We start from the raw sequence: 15,496 nt of genomic DNA on the forward strand, positions 1-15,496 counted from the left end.
TCTAAATTTATTATTCTAAACAAATTAAGATTGCGAGGGGCTACTGTTGGGGACCTTCGGCTTCCGAAGGTCCTCAAAAACAGGATTTAACAGTATTTCTGGAGTATAATGTGTGAACAGGTATCTTCGAACTCAAGTCGGCATCACAGTAGACCAGAATAATACGAAGGTTGGTACAGCGCCGAAGGTGTGAGCAGGAAAGCTTCTGTCGGTGTTTTGGGTCCGACCGCACACCCGGGGTTGCCCCTCAAGGTGTTTTTAGGAGTAGGACGGTGTCAACGACTGTAGCAAAATGGTTCGTGCCGATCGCACGAGGGACAATGGACAAGATTTGCAGGTTCGGGCCGCTTAGAAGTGCGTAACACCCTACGTCCTGGTGAGTATATGAGCGTGGTTACAAGAGGGCTCTCTGGATAGAGGGCGCAGAGAGTTTACGTGGGTGGCTAAGTAAAACAGGGTCGATGGATCTGAAGGGGTGCCCCCTAGGCCTTATATATTCGACCGTGGGGCAGTACACGTAGATATGATAACAACAAGTAGCTAAAAGATAGTGAACCTCCTGAGTCTATCCCTACGCAACCCTCGCCGACTTATCCCCGCATGGCTCTGTTGCATGGGGGGCTCCAATGCGGGAAAGTCGGGTCTCCGTTGCGATTTACTCGTTCGCCGTTGTGAGCCGTCCGGGTTTGCACCAATCCGGTCTCACGTCTTCTCTTCTTTGTTGGTTGTCTTTCCCCAGGCCCACGAAAGAATGACCTTACGAATTATTGGGCCCTTGGGCCTTTTGTGAGGCCTTTTACTTCTTTAGTGGACCCAGGGGATATCTATCCCCCACAAGCCCCTGATTTTTGGGTTGATTTAGAGGTAATCTACTCAAAGATCCAAGGTCCAAAAAATAACTTCCTGTTGCCTACTCTTGCTCCGATCACTCGTTCGACCGAAGTTTAGTTCTGTGCTTGTGCCTTAGAGGTCGGCATTTTGATTTGTAGGGTTCTGAACTTCATTGGGTGCACCGGAGGTGCACCCAATGGGTGTAGCCCCCGACCTTTGAGTAGATTTTAGAGGATAATCTACTCGAAGGTCTTCCCCAGAAATTATCTCCATGTGCGCTCCTGTATCTCGGTTGAGGATTGGTCTTTTCGATCTTGTCCCACGCCTTAGAAGCCGGCATTATATCGGTTTGGAGTGATAATCCACGGGGTGCACCGGAGGTGCACCCAATGGGTGTAGCCCCCGACCTTCAAATGAATTTTTTAAGGATAATCCATTCGAAGGTCTTCCTTTCGTTTGTAGAAACTGGCATGAAGCTATTTTGCATTATGCTTTGGAGGTCAGCATTATGTCATCAATATTTTGCTGCAGAGGTCAGCGTATATTTTGTCTTTAGCAGCCGAGTTTGCAATCCATCCATATCTTGCTAGGTAGTGCAATTTATTTGCTTCTGCGATTGATTGGACGTTTGACGGACGTTCTCTGTCTAGTCTTCACGTCGCTTCTGTCGGCCATATCTTGTACTTTGCTGGCTATATTTGGCTTTCCTCTGATCCTTACTGATATCTCATTTTTGTCTTGAGGTATTCACTGCATGCCCTGCACGGATGTGACCGTTTTGAAAAATATACTGATAATTCCTGGGCGTCCCCCCCAATGGGTGTGGGCAAGGGACGGCTTGGTACGCTGAGTGTTTTAGCCGGCTGCTTCTGAGTAGTAATGCGATGGGACGGCTAGTGTAATCATATCCTTTGCACTGTTGACTGGAGTCCCAATGGGTGTAGTGTTGCATGAAACGGCGTCCGCCGTCTGACGTGTCTTCAGATGGGTGGGAGTGCTTATTGAATGCCTTGCGACTGTTCAGTGACCGCGGTTAGAAGTGAGCGGTTGCCTTTCCCTTCTATAAATAACACCTTTGCTTCTCTGGTTTTTTCACATCTCTTCGCTGCTCTTTACTGCCTTCTTCTCCTCCCTTCTGTCTGCTTCCACCATGGGCAAGAACAACAAGCGCAAGCGTGAGCCGACTCCTCCATCGGAGGAGTTTGGTGACTCGGAATACTCAGAGGAGGAGTTCTCCTCTGAGTCCGAGGGGTCTCCGGCTCCCATCCCCCTGCGTGAGCAGACGACTCCCAGGGGCTTGCGGCGGAGGTCTGGACGTACATCCGGGCCGTCGAGCGCTCCGGGCTCGAGGGCTCGGATGAGTCTGAGTTCTCCTCGGACGAGGAGGACTCGGACGGCGGCGAGGACGAGGATGACGACGACGACGACGGCGACGACGACGACGGTGGCGACGGCGACGGTGATGGCGGCAACGGCGGCGGAGGCAGCGGCGGCAAGGGCGGCACCAAGGGCGGCAGCAGCGTGGGCAGCACCGGAGGCGGCGGCGGCAAGGGCAGCGGCGGCAGGGCCAGTGGCTAAACGCCACTGGTCTTTAGATATTAGTATAGTTAGAATAATGTAGTAGTAATGTAGAGTAGTATAGTGTAGTTTAGTAGTAGTAGTAATGTAGAGTAGAAGTAGGGAAGCACCAACTCGTGAAGAGTTGGTTTGTAAACTGATTAACTTCCCCTTAATGAAGAACTGTCGTTGGCCCCATCTCGATGGTTCGCTTTCTCTGATTGTTGGACTGGTTCTTTTGATATTGTAGATGAATAACTTGCGCATCACATTGACGCTTCCAGAAGTAGCTGCCGAGTAATATTGTAGTCGGTATCGGCGTTTTAGAAGCAACGCCGAGCGATTGAAGGTTGACATCAGCGTTTTAGAAGTAACACCGAGCAATCGAACACGAGATCGGCGTTTTAGAGGCCACGTCGAGTGACTGAGGGTCGGCGTCGGCATTTTAGAAGTAATACCGAGCAGTAGAATATAAGTTTAGCGTTTTAGAGGCAACGCCGAGTGATTGGAGGTCGGCGTCGGCGTTTTAGAAGTAATGCCGAGTGATAGAATACAGGGTCAGCGTTTTAGAGGCAACACTGAGTGATTCGAAGGTCGGCGTCGGCATTTTAGAAGTAATGCCGAGCAGTAGAATACAAGTTTAGCGTTTTAGAGGCAACGCCGAGTGATTGGAGGTCGGCGTCAGCATTTTAGAAGTAATGCCGAGCGATTGAATACGGGGTCAGCATTTTAAAAGCAACGCTGAGTATTAGCCAGCCGTGCGGGTTATTTTGAGGATAATATCCGAGTGGTGAGGTGGCACGCCGACTTTTCCGGAAATAACTGCTGGGTGATGACTGGGCACTTTTTGAAGCGGTATCTGGCTCAAGAATATCCCTTAAGAGTTGCGCTTTTAGCCGCCTTTGCTTTCCGTGCCCTAGTTCTTGCATTTCCGCATCTGAATCTTCTCCGCCACTTGCCTCCTACTCTGTTTGCCAGTGAGAAGCAAGATGGCGCCCAAGAGGAAAACTGCGAACTCGTCTGCTGCAGTGATCCCCGCAATCGACCCCAACAGTCAGTTACCCTTCGCAGGTAACCATATGTCTGTTATTTCCGAAGCTGAGCTCCTCCGTCTTGTCTCCATCGGGGTTCTTCCTCCGCGGGAACTCTGTTCTTGGCGGGTTTGCCACGGGACTACTGTCCCAACCGAAGATACCCACGAGTCAGTAGTTTACGCTCCTTTCCTTCTCCGCGGCCTTGGCCTTCCCATCTCTCCTTTTTTCCGTGGCCTCCTTGATTTTTATCACATCAACCTGACTCATTTGAACCCTAATTCCATTCTCCAAATCTCTATTTTCGTTCACCTTTGCGAAGCTTATCTCGGCGTGCTGCCGCATTTCGGTTTATGGAAGTATCTGTATCACTGCCGTCCTAGGATGGCCGGGGGGCAACATCAGTTGGTCGGAGGTGCCAGTTTGGAGATGCGTCGTGGGCGGAAGACCGAGTATCTCGAGATACCCCTCAAAGACAGCATTAAAGGTTGGCGTCTGGAGTGGTTTATAGTTGATAACTATGGAAATTCTCTCCCCTCCCGGTCAGGAAGACAGCCAGACGTTCGTACTCCGAGTTGGACTGAGTCCCCCACGGATCAAGAAGTGGCCGAGGCAGGCGTGTTGCTTACTGAAGTCGGATTACTGAAAGAGAGAGGTCTGACTGCCGAAGCTGTGGTCACAAATTTTGTTTTCAAAAACATTCAGCCACTGAAAGACAGGGCCTATCCGGCATATCTTTATCGGGGGCTGGCCGACTCAACCCGAGTTACCAATAGGAGAATTCCTTCTGTTGACTTGGTAAGCCGACTTGAGATGATCCTCAGGGGTAAAGTCTCAAACGTTGGTGCTCCAGTGGCATACTCGGCTTGGAACCTACCTTCTCCCAAAGCTTTCACCCTTTTTGTGTCCAATCCGCCCGTGACTGATAGCAATTTGGGTCTTAGAGTGCGACCCTCTGCTGAAGAGGTCCGTACTTTGGTTGCTTCGCTCGGGGAGATACCTGATGATGAATGGCAGATTTATTTTGAAGTGCCCCTGAACCCTAGTGATGCAGACATAAATGACATGCTTGATCTGCTAGCTGAGGATTCATCTGATGCTGCTCCTGATGGTACGTTGGCAGTGGTGCCCCTTCCAGAGGTTGATACAACCTTGGATGTCCCGAAACCTGTCAGTACTCGCCCGAGGCGCCCTAGTCGAACTAGTCATCCTGAGCCTTCTGCTGATGAGCAGAAGAAGAAGAGAAGACGCCTCCGGTGAGTATCCAGCTTTGACGAGGACGCCAGTACCTTAGCTCCTGCTGCTGAAGAAATGACTGCAACTGGCCTTGCTGACATTGATCCCAATGAGTGTGCTCCGCCTGCTGCTGACCCCAATGAGGATGCTGTTTGCGCTGTTACTGTGGAAGATGAGGAGGAAGAAAATGAAACTCCATTAACTCGGAAAAACAGTCGGCAGTTCGTTGCTAGCGGTGGAAGTAGTGGAGTTCCCTCTCCTGCTTTGTCTGCCCTTATTGGTCTGCAAGAACTGTCCATGGCCAACTTTGATCAAACTCTAGAGGATATGGTCCCGGAGAACTTGTTGTCGGAACCTGTGGATGTTGATGCAACAGAGACTTGTGCAGCCGTGCCAGATGCTGGGCTGAGGTCATCCCGTGCCTCGTCGACCTTAGAGCATGATCTCGAAGGTCGGGATGCTGACTTGGATTGTCCTGATCCCATGGAAGTAGCTGAAGGCCCGTCAACCTTAGAGGTGGTCACGGCAGAGAGTTTGGACCCCTTGAATAGTGCTAACACGTGCCTAGCCCCCGAGGATGTCGCCGGGGAAGACTCAGCTCGGGTGAGGAGTATAAGCCACTGCCCAGCCCCCGAGGGTGTTGCCGGTGATGATCCGGCTCAAGTGGGCAGTGCCAATTTTGACCCAGCCCCCGAGGGTGTCCGAGCGAGGTCTCCTTCCTTCCATGGACGTTCATGCAGGTTCACCTCCGCACTCTGGCGGTATGGTGGTGGCCCAAACTCCGGATCAGGGGGTCGCTTTAGAGGGCAGCATCCCCACTGGTCTGGCGTTAGGCTCTGTTGAATGTACTGAGCTCGTTCCTGCTGGTCTGCTGCAAGCTGCTTCGGGTGGTGGTCTGGCACCTGGTTACCAGCTGATTTCTCCTGACTTGGGGATCCCTTCGCTCTTTTCCAACCTCCAGGTGTTGTGCTGCTCTTTAGTTTGATCTTTACGTTGCCTGAATTGTTGTCATTATGTTCATCCGCTCTTCTTATCAGGCTTTGGTGGATGGAATGGCCAGTCAGCTGAAATCGCAGGGTGCTTCCATCCCGGAAGTGGCTTTATCTCTTGAGCGTTGGAATCCGGTGTTGCTTCATCGTCGTGTATCCGAGTTGGAGGCAACTAATGCTGGTTAGTGTCCTTTCTTCTTCTTCTTTGTTCTTTTTCGTGGATTGTTTTACCTTCTGTCCTCATTTCGTTTGAATACCTCTTGATAGGGATGACTCGGCAGATTACAGTTCTTGAAGAAAAACATTCCCAAGATCAAGCTGAGATGGCTCGACGGTGCGCTGACTTCGAGGAGAAGTATTCTCAGAGCCAGATTGAATTGAGTCAGGTCTCCGCGGCTTTGGATGACGCCAACGCTCTGAGTTCTTCTCTTCATGCTCAGCTTGACTCTGAAAAGGTAACTTACGAAACCGTGCTTCGCCTTATCATGCTCTTGGATTCTAAATGAGTTGATTTTTGCTTGTAGGAAGAAAAATGCATCCTTGCTGCCTCTCGCGACAACCTGGACAGATTGTACCGAGATTCCAGCAACTCGCTAACCATCTTGGAGAGGAGCCACCGTTTTACGATGGAAGAACTGGACAATCAGCGTCGTCAGCTGCAAGAATCTTCGGACGAAGTGACCCGCCTTACACAGTTGCTATCAGCAAAGGATGCCCCATCAAGGGACTCCGAGCTTCTAAGAAATCCATTGCTCAGGAGTTAGAAGCTGCTCAGCTGGCTACTAGAGTTGCCGAAGAAACTGCTGTCACTTTCAAAGCTCAGCGTGATAAAGCCCTGGACAAGGCTATTCGGGCGGGACGAATCTTGATGAGAAGACCCGGCGTGGTTGTCCCTGAAGATATAAGAGCCGATGTGAATGCTGCCCCCGATTCTTCGAATCGCCCTTCTTCGTCAGTCGTTCCTGAGAAAGACATTGGAAAATAAAGAAACATTTCGCGTGCTATTAGCGCGCGGTTAGCATGATCAAGTACTCGTTAGAGGTTATCGGCTTATCATTCGAATGACATCATCACTCTCTTATTGTATCCGAATTGCAAATTTGTGGTAACGCTGCATGATGATTATGAAGTTTGTTTTCGGGGTATGGAAGTCATCCCTTGGGTTGCGCAAGCGCGAGTAAACTGCACCGACTTGAGCCACCACTGACTTTAGCCGATAGCTCCGCTAGTAGGGTATAGTGGTCACCCTGGGTTAAGTAAGCGTGAGCATGTTACACCGCCTTAAGTCGTTGCCGACTTAAGTCGATTGCTCCATTTGTAGGGCATAGTGGTCACCCCGAGTTAAGTAAGCGTGAGCATGTTGCACCGCCTTAAGTCGTTGCCGACTTAAGTCGATTGCTCCGTTTGTAGGGCATAGTGGTCACCCCGAGTTAAGTAAGCGTGAGCATGTTGCACCGCCTTAAGTCGTTGCCGACTTAAGTCGATTGCTCCGTTTGTAGGGCATAGTGGTCACCCCGAGTTAAGTAAGCGTGAGCATGTTGCACCGCCTTAAGTCGTTGCCGACTTAAGTCGATTGCTCCGTTTGTAGGGCATAGTGGTCACCCCGAGTTAAGTAAGCGTGAGCATGTTGCACCGCCTTAAGTCGTTGCCGACTTAAGTCGATTGCTCCGTTTGTAGGGCATAGTGGTCACCCCGAGTTAAGTAAGAATGCAAGTCAATCGTAAACGAGCCGAGTATCTTTGAAATTTCTCTTTATTGATGACGTATTTCCATTATACAGAATACATGGTCGCCCCGGCTGTTTTGAAATACAGCTAGGGGTAAAACTTTCGGAGGTGCTCTATGTTCCAGGAGTTCCCAACTTCTGTGCCATCCATCTGGGTGAGGCGATATGATCCGGGCCGAGTGACCTCTGCTACTATGAAAGGCCCTTCCCATAAGGGTGATAACTTGTGCCGTCCCTCCCCCGTTAGAATTCGGCGGAGGACGAGGTCTCCTATCGAAAAGAAACGTTGCCGCACAGCTTTGTCGTGGTAGCGCCTTAGAGTCTGCTGGTATCGTGCTGATTGGATTACTGCATTCAGTCGTTCTTCCTCAAGTACATCAATATCCTCCAGCCTGGTGGCTTCGGCTTCTGCTATGCTTTCGAAGATCAATCTTGGCGCCCCAAACTTGAGATCAGCAGGTAGCACTGCCTCCGACCCATAGACCATGAAGAAAGGAGTGTTTCCATGCAGGGCCCGGCTAGGTTGGGTTCTCAAGCTCCAAACAACATAAGGCAATTCTCTTATCCATTTTCCTGCGAATTTCTCGTTCTTATCAAAGACCCTTTTCCTGAGTGCCTCCAATATCATTCCGTTGGCTCGCTCAACCTGCCCGTTGGCTCTCGGATGGGCTACAGATGCATACTTGATCTGAATGCTTTTTTGCTCGCAGAAGTCAAAGAATTCTGAACTGGTGAAGTTGGATCCCAAGTCAGTGATGATACTGTTTGGTATCCCGAATCTGAATATTATGATTTGTATGAATTCCACGGCTTTAGCAGAGGTTAAAGAGGCAATGGGCTGGAACTCTATCCATTTAGTGAATTTGTCAATTGCCACCAATACATGGGTGTATCCTCCTTGAGCTTTCTTGAAAGGTCCAATCATATCCAATCCCCAGCATGCGAAAGGCCAAGTTACTGGTATGGTCTGTAGCTGCTGTGCTGGCGTGTGCTGTTGCTTTGACAGGTATTGGCAAGCTTCGCATCTCTGAACTAACTCGGCTGCATCGTTCTTCGCCGTCGGCCAATAGAATCCTGACCTGAAAACCTTCCTGACTAGTGTTCTGGATGCTGCATGTACTCCACACTGCCCTGCATGGACTTCCTCCAGAAGTTGCTTCCCGGTGGACGGGAGAACGCACTTCATGAGGACGCCTGACGCGCCCCTCCTGTATAATACCTCCCCAATGAGTGTATAGTGAGCTGATTGTCTGGCAATGCGCTCTGCCGAGTTCTTGTCATCTGGTTCTTCTTCATTCTTTATATACTTAATAATCGGTTGTCTCCAGTCATCAGAGTCTGACTCGGGTTGATCTATGATGTTGCATTTTTCTATTTGATCCGTCGAGATGCTCGGCTGGAGAATTTCTTGCACGAAGACCCCGGGCGGGACCTGAGTCCGACCGGATCCGAGCTTGGACAGTACATCGGCCGCCGTGTTCCGATCTCTTTCTATATGATGAAACTCCAGACCCTCGAATTTATCTTCTAGCTTTCGGACGACGGCGCAGTATTTTCCCATTGAATCACTTGAACAATCCCATTCCTTGTTTATCTGACTGATGACTACCAGAGAATCTCCATACACCATCAGTCTCTTGACGCCCAGTGATATGGTGATGTTTAATCCGTGTATCAAAGCTTCATACTCGGCTGCGTTGTTAGAGGCCGGGAATAGCAACTGGAGAGCATACTTGAGGTGCTCGCCTCCAGGTGCAGTGAAGAGAATCCCTGCTCCTGCTCCCTGCAGCTTCAGCGAGCCATCAAAATACATTCGCCATACTTCTGCTGTTTCTGGATTGTCTGGAACTTGCTGTTCTGTCCACTCTGATACGAAATCGACCAGTGCTTGAGTTTTGATGGCAGTGCGAGGTCGGAACTCGATATCATGGGATCCCAACTCGCAAGCCCACTTGGCTATTCGGCCAATGGCTTCCTTGTTGTGAAGAATGTCCCCTATTGGAAAACCAATAACTACTATGACTTTGTGATCGTCAAAGTAGTGGCGCAGCTTGCGGGCAGTTAGAAGTACTGCATATAATAGCTTCTGAACCTGAGGATACTTTTTCTTTGATGGGCCTAGAACCTCACTGATGAAGTAAACAGGATGTTGTACCGGATAGGCATGCCCTTCTTCCACTCGCTCGACTACCAACGCAGTGCTTACCACGTGAGTCGTGCAAGAGATATATAGCAGCAAATCTTCAGCCGGTTGAGTCGGCGTAGCTCGCCGGGGCGGTTTCAATACTGGCGGTGTTGTCAGGAATTTCTTCAGTGCGTCTAGAGCTTCTTGTGCTTCTGAAGTCCATTGAAACTTATCCACCTTCTTGAGTAGTTTGTAAAATGGCAGACCTTTTTCTCCCAACCTGGATATAAATCTGCTCAGGGCTGCCATACATCCAGTGAGTCGCTGAACCTTCTTTTGCGACCGAGGAGCTTCCATCTTCATGATAGCTTCAATCTTATCTGGATTAGCTTCAATTCCCCGATGGCTGACAATAAATCCGAGCAACTTTCCTGCTGGTACCCCGAAAACACATTTTTCAGGATTGAGCTTCCATCTATATCTTCTCAGGCTGTTGAAAACCAGCTGTAAGTCTTCGATGAAGTTGTCCGGATTCTCCGTTTTGATCACCACGTCATCTACGTAAGCCTCCACACGCTTCCCCCAGTGATCGGCTAAGCATGTTTGAATGGCTCTTTGATAAGTCGCTCCAGCGTTTTTGAGGCCGAACGGCATGGAGGTATAACAGAAAGCACCGAACGGGGTGATGAACGCCGTTTTTTCCTCGTCTTCTTTTGCCAAACTAATCTGATGATACCCGGAATAGCAATCTAAGAAAGGCAGCACAGAACACCCAGCGGTGGAATCCACCACCTGATCTATCCTCGGGAGCCCGAAGGGATCCTTCGGACAGTGTTTGTTGAGATCAGTATAGTCGACGCACATGCGCCAATCCACTTTATTCTTTTTGAGTACAAGAACAGGGTTGGCTAACCACTCGGGGTGTAATACTTCTCTAATAAATCCAGCCGCGACCAAGCGAGCTAACTCGGCACGAATGGCCTCTCTCTTGTCGGGCGTGAAACGACGCAGCTTTTGCCGGATTGGCCTCGCCTGAGGATAGACTTTCAATTTGTGCTCGGCCAATTCCCTCGGGACTCCCGGCATATCCGCAGGTTGCCATGCGAATACGTCTCGGTTATCTTGCAGGAACTGGACGAGCGCGCTTTCCTATTTGTCATTCAAACTGGAGCTGATGATGGCCGTCTTGCGCTCATCAGCAAACCCCAGGTTGATCCGCTTGGTTTCTTCAGTCGGCCGCATAGAGGTCACGGCCTGAGCTTCGTTTGCCGGTATGGCGAGGTCCTTCTCAGGCTTAGAGTTCGCCGGTGTAGAAGGAACCGTTGACGGCTTGGTGGTGAGGGCTGCTTGGATGGCCACTCGGAAACATTCTGCGGCGCCTTGGAAGTCGGCGCGCACAGTTATGATTCCTTGCGGTCCTGGCATCTTCAGTATCATGTATGTATAGTGCGGGATGGCCATGAATTTGGCTAGCCCCGGCCTTCCGATGATGGCGTTGTACCTGTAGTCGAAGTTCGCCACCTCGAACCTCAGGAACTCGGTTATGTAGTTATCCGGAGTCCCGAAGGTGACCGGCATGTAGATGTGGCCCAGCGGGTATTCCCCTTCCGTCGGCACGATGCCGAAGAAAGGAGTGTCTGACTCGTGGAGCTCTTTGAGGTGAACTCCCAAGCCTTGGAGCGTACGGGGGAAGGTGACGTTGATGCTGCTCCCCCCGTCCACTAGCACCTTCTTTACCCGGCTCTCTCGAATCACCGGATCGACGAGGAGCGGGTATTTGCCTGGATGGTCAAAGTTGAGCCATTGATCCTCCCGAGTGAAAGTGATCGGGTGCTCCGACCACCGGTATGGGGCGGGAGGGCCGGTGGTCGCCACCAGTATCTGGCGGTCGTTGAGCTTTTGTTGTCTTTTGTTCTCCTGCGACCCATGTCCGCCGAAGATGACGTTGACCTCCCTGTCAACGCGTGGGAAAGCTCCTCCTCCCCCCTCCTCCGGCTGATGGGGCTGTCGTGGTTCACCTGGTCCTCCCCTCGGCGTAGGAGGTGGTAGGGGTTGGAAGGGTCGACCATGTCCGACGGAGTGCTTGAAGTCCCGGCAGTTACGGAGAGTATGGCGCATGTCCTTGTGGTACGGGCACTGGGCGTCGAGGATGTCGTCCAGCGTGCGCTTGCCTCCACGAGGCCCTCCTCGGGCGCGAGAGGCGGGTGGTCCGGCGGCGTGTACTTCTTCACGAGGCCTCTTCTCCCAGCGTTTGTCGGGTGGCTGGTTCGCGTCGCGTCGTGGTGCTGCCGGTGCGGGCTTTGCTCCTCCGATGAGATCCAGGGCCCGCTCGTCGGCGGTGATGTAGAGGTCGGCTTCCCGGAACAGCTCCTCGGAGGTAGTCGGCGCCTTTTGTAGTATGGCTCGGACGAAAGCCGAGTCGTTAGATCCTCTGTAGAAGTCCTCGATCACGGCCGCCTCCGTGACCTCGGGGATGCGGTTTCTCATGGTCTGTAACCTTTTAAGGTATGACCGGAGAGTCTCATCCCCCCGGCGCTTGATGGACTTGAGGTCCCATGGTTGCGCTGGCTTGTCGGAGAGAGACTGGAAGTTGGCGGTGAAATGTCGACTGAAGTCTCCCCAGTCGTCGATGCAGTGTCGGGGTAGATGTCGTAGCCACTGCAGCGCATCTTGCCCAAGGACGATGGGCAGATACGCGGTCATGACATCTTCGGAGGCTCTGGCAGCCCGAGCAGCGGTGGTGTAGACGGCTAACCAACCCCCTGGATCCTGCTTAGGTTCATATTTGTCGACATTGGATACCTTGAAGTTGGGAGGCCATTGGATGGCCCTAAGGCGCGGAGTAAGGGCGGATACTCCGCACGTGTCCTCCTGTCGTCGGGGATGACGTCTGTCCCGGGGAGGGGAGTGGTGGTGGTGGTTCCTCGACCGTCCCCGGGTGGTACCACCAGTTGAAGCTGTTGCCGACTCAGTTCGGGTGGCCTGGCTTTGAGTCGGGAAGCCATGATCTCGGTCATACTCCTCCCGACGGCGAATTTCGTTCTCATGCCGTCGTTCGCGTGAAGCATTGATAGAGCTTCGCGCGTCTCGGCGACTGTTGATGGCGTGTCGCAAATCGTTCGGCGGGTGAGCGAGCGGTAGAAGATGGTTGGCCGCATGAGTGAACAGGCGTCGGTATCCCTCGGCGTCGGGAGTCCGAGGAAGTCCGTCAGCTATCCGAGCTAGAACGCCTCCGACTTCGCTCGGCGTGTTCATAGCTCGGACGAAGTCGGGGTTCAGGTTGCGCCCGAAGAGCGGATTCTCGCGTCGTTGCCTTGCATCTTGCTCGGCTTGCTCCTGAGTCCGCCGGCGATCACGTCGTCGGGAGTTCCTTCGTTCCCTGAAGACGCGTTCTTCCGGAGTTTCTCCTATCTCTGAGACCTCGTCTCGCGAGACAGACTGCTCCGGATCCCGTTCTCCAGCTGCGTGATGTCGTCGAACGTTCCTGCGTCGGTTCCTTCGTCGGCGGGATTCTCGCTGAGGTGGTTCTTCTCCAGGCGCGGTCGGTTCATCGTCAGAGACGGCGGGCGACTCTGCTCTCCCGATGAAGAGGACGTCGGGGTAGAACGGTACTGCTGTCGCGGCGACTTTCTTTCCGTTCTCCTTTGAGGCCGGAGGAACGGGAAGAACGACTTGCCTCTCCCTGGTCTCCTTCTTCCTCACGACCCGTGTCCATTCTTTCGTCGGGGAAGTAGACAGCAGAGTCTTCCGGGTCAGCGAGCTTCTAGCTCCAGCCTCCCCGGAGACGATCTTTTTCCGAAGAGCCGGAGGTAGCGTCTTTCCAGCATTTTCGGAGTTTGTTGGAGGAAACTTCTTTTCCGGCAGATCTACGATGCGGTGTAGAATTCCTTCTTCGTCCGCCACAGATGAGATTGTCCCGAAGCAGAATACAAATCCGGGACGCACGGTGATCTTGCTGTGGAAGGTGATGGCCATTGAGCTAGCTTGGATCGTCGACACACCCCCTACCTGGCGCGCCAGCTGTCGGTGTTTTGGGTCCGACCGCACACCCGGGGTTGCCCCTCAAGGTGTTTTTAGGAGTAGGACGGTGTCAACGACTGTAGCAAAATGGTTCGTGCCGATCGCACGAGGGACAATGGACAAGATTTGCAGGTTCGGGCCGCTTAGAAGTGCGTAACACCCTACGTCCTGGTGAGTATATGAGCGTGGTTACAAGAGGGCTCTCTGGATAGAGGGCGCAGAGAGTTTACGTGGGTGGCTAAGTAAAACAGGGTCGATGGATCTGAAGGGGTGCCCCTAGGCCTTATATATTCGACCGTGGGGCAGTACACGTAGATATGATAACAACAAGTAGCTAAAAGATAGTGAACCTCCTGAGTCTATCCCTACGCAACCCTCGCCGACTTATCCCCGCATGGCTCTGTTGCATGGGGGGCTCCAATGCGGGAAAGTCGGGTCTCCGTTGCGATTTACTCGTTCGCCGTTGTGAGTCGTCCGGGTTTGCACCAATCCGGTCTCACGTCTTCTCTTCTTTGTTGGTTGTCTTTCCCCAGGCCCACGAAAGAATGACCTTACGAATTATTGGGCCCTTGGGCCTTTCGTGAGGCCTTTTACTTCTTTAGTGGACCCAGGGGATATCTATCCCCCACAGCTTCGGCGTAGCAGCAAAAAGTGAAACCGACTTAAAGATGAAAAGGCTATTTAGACCTCGACAGATTACTATAGAATTATTATCAAGTGTAAAGGGCATGAATGTAATTTTGTATGGGTTGTGTCCCGCGCCTATAAATAGGTGAACAGTACCCCCGTACTGTTCACGCTGACTTGGCATTCGCTTTTTGCGTCACGCTTGTACTATCATCTCCTTCCAGTTAAAGGTACACTTGTAATTCAACGATATTTCTGTCTATGCCTGATAATAATACATAATTGTTTATGTTGGCTTTTATATTCCTTACATTTCATCCTTCGTCATTACACAATAAAATTATGAAGGTACGCCTTTCATAACCTTCGTCCGGAAACCATTATATCCTAAGGGAAATAATGCTTCGAAGGACGAAGGACTTTAACGATTGACATTTTCTATGTTGCCTTGTTCTTAACTCATAGCATTTGAGAACAAGTCCCCAACACATATATATGAATTCAATTGATACCTGTTGAAAGTACTTATTTGCAACTTAAAATACCATTGGGATACAAGGAGTATCAATTGAACATAGTCATGCAACATAAGGAACATGTGCACTATTTAATCAATTAAGTTCTAGACAAGAGAATTTATAAGCTAAGCTACTTCAGATATTTGCAATCCAAAAGGATGTGATACATATTTACCAATTTTAGATGACATTGGAGTAGCATATACACGAGAAACTCATTCTCTTATGAAATGTATAAAAGATACATTTAGGAGCAAACTGATAGTCGCCTAGAGGGGGGGGGGTGAATAGGGCGAAACTGAAATTTACAAATATAAACACAACTACAAGCCGGGTTAGCGTTAGAAATATAAATGAGTCCGAGAGAGAGGGCGCAAAACAAATCCCAAGCGAATAAGCAAGAGAGACACGGAGATTTGTTTTACCGAGGTTCGGTTCTTGCAAACCTACTCCCCGTTGAGGAGGCCACAAAGGCCGGGTCTCTTTCAACCCTTCCCTCTCTCAAACGGTCCCACGGACCGAGTGAGCTTCTCTTTTCTAATCAAAGCCGGGAACAAAACTTCCCCGCAAGGGCCACCACACAATTGGTGCCTCTTGCCTTGATTACAATGGAGTTGTGATCTCAAGAACAAGTGAGAAAGAAAAGAAGCAATCCAAGCGCAAGAGCTCAAATGAACACGGCAAATCACTCTCACTAGTCACTAGGGTTTTGTGTCGAATTGGAGAGGATTTGATCTCTTTGAATGTGTCTAGAATTGAATGCCTAGCTCTTGTAAGTGGTTGAGAAGTGGAAAACCTGGATGGCAATGAATGTGGGGTGGTTGGGGTATTTATAG

This window comes from Zea mays, chromosome 1, assembly GCF_902167145.1.
Source record: "Zea mays cultivar B73 chromosome 1, Zm-B73-REFERENCE-NAM-5.0, whole genome shotgun sequence".
NCBI lineage: Eukaryota > Viridiplantae > Streptophyta > Magnoliopsida > Poales > Poaceae > Zea > Zea mays.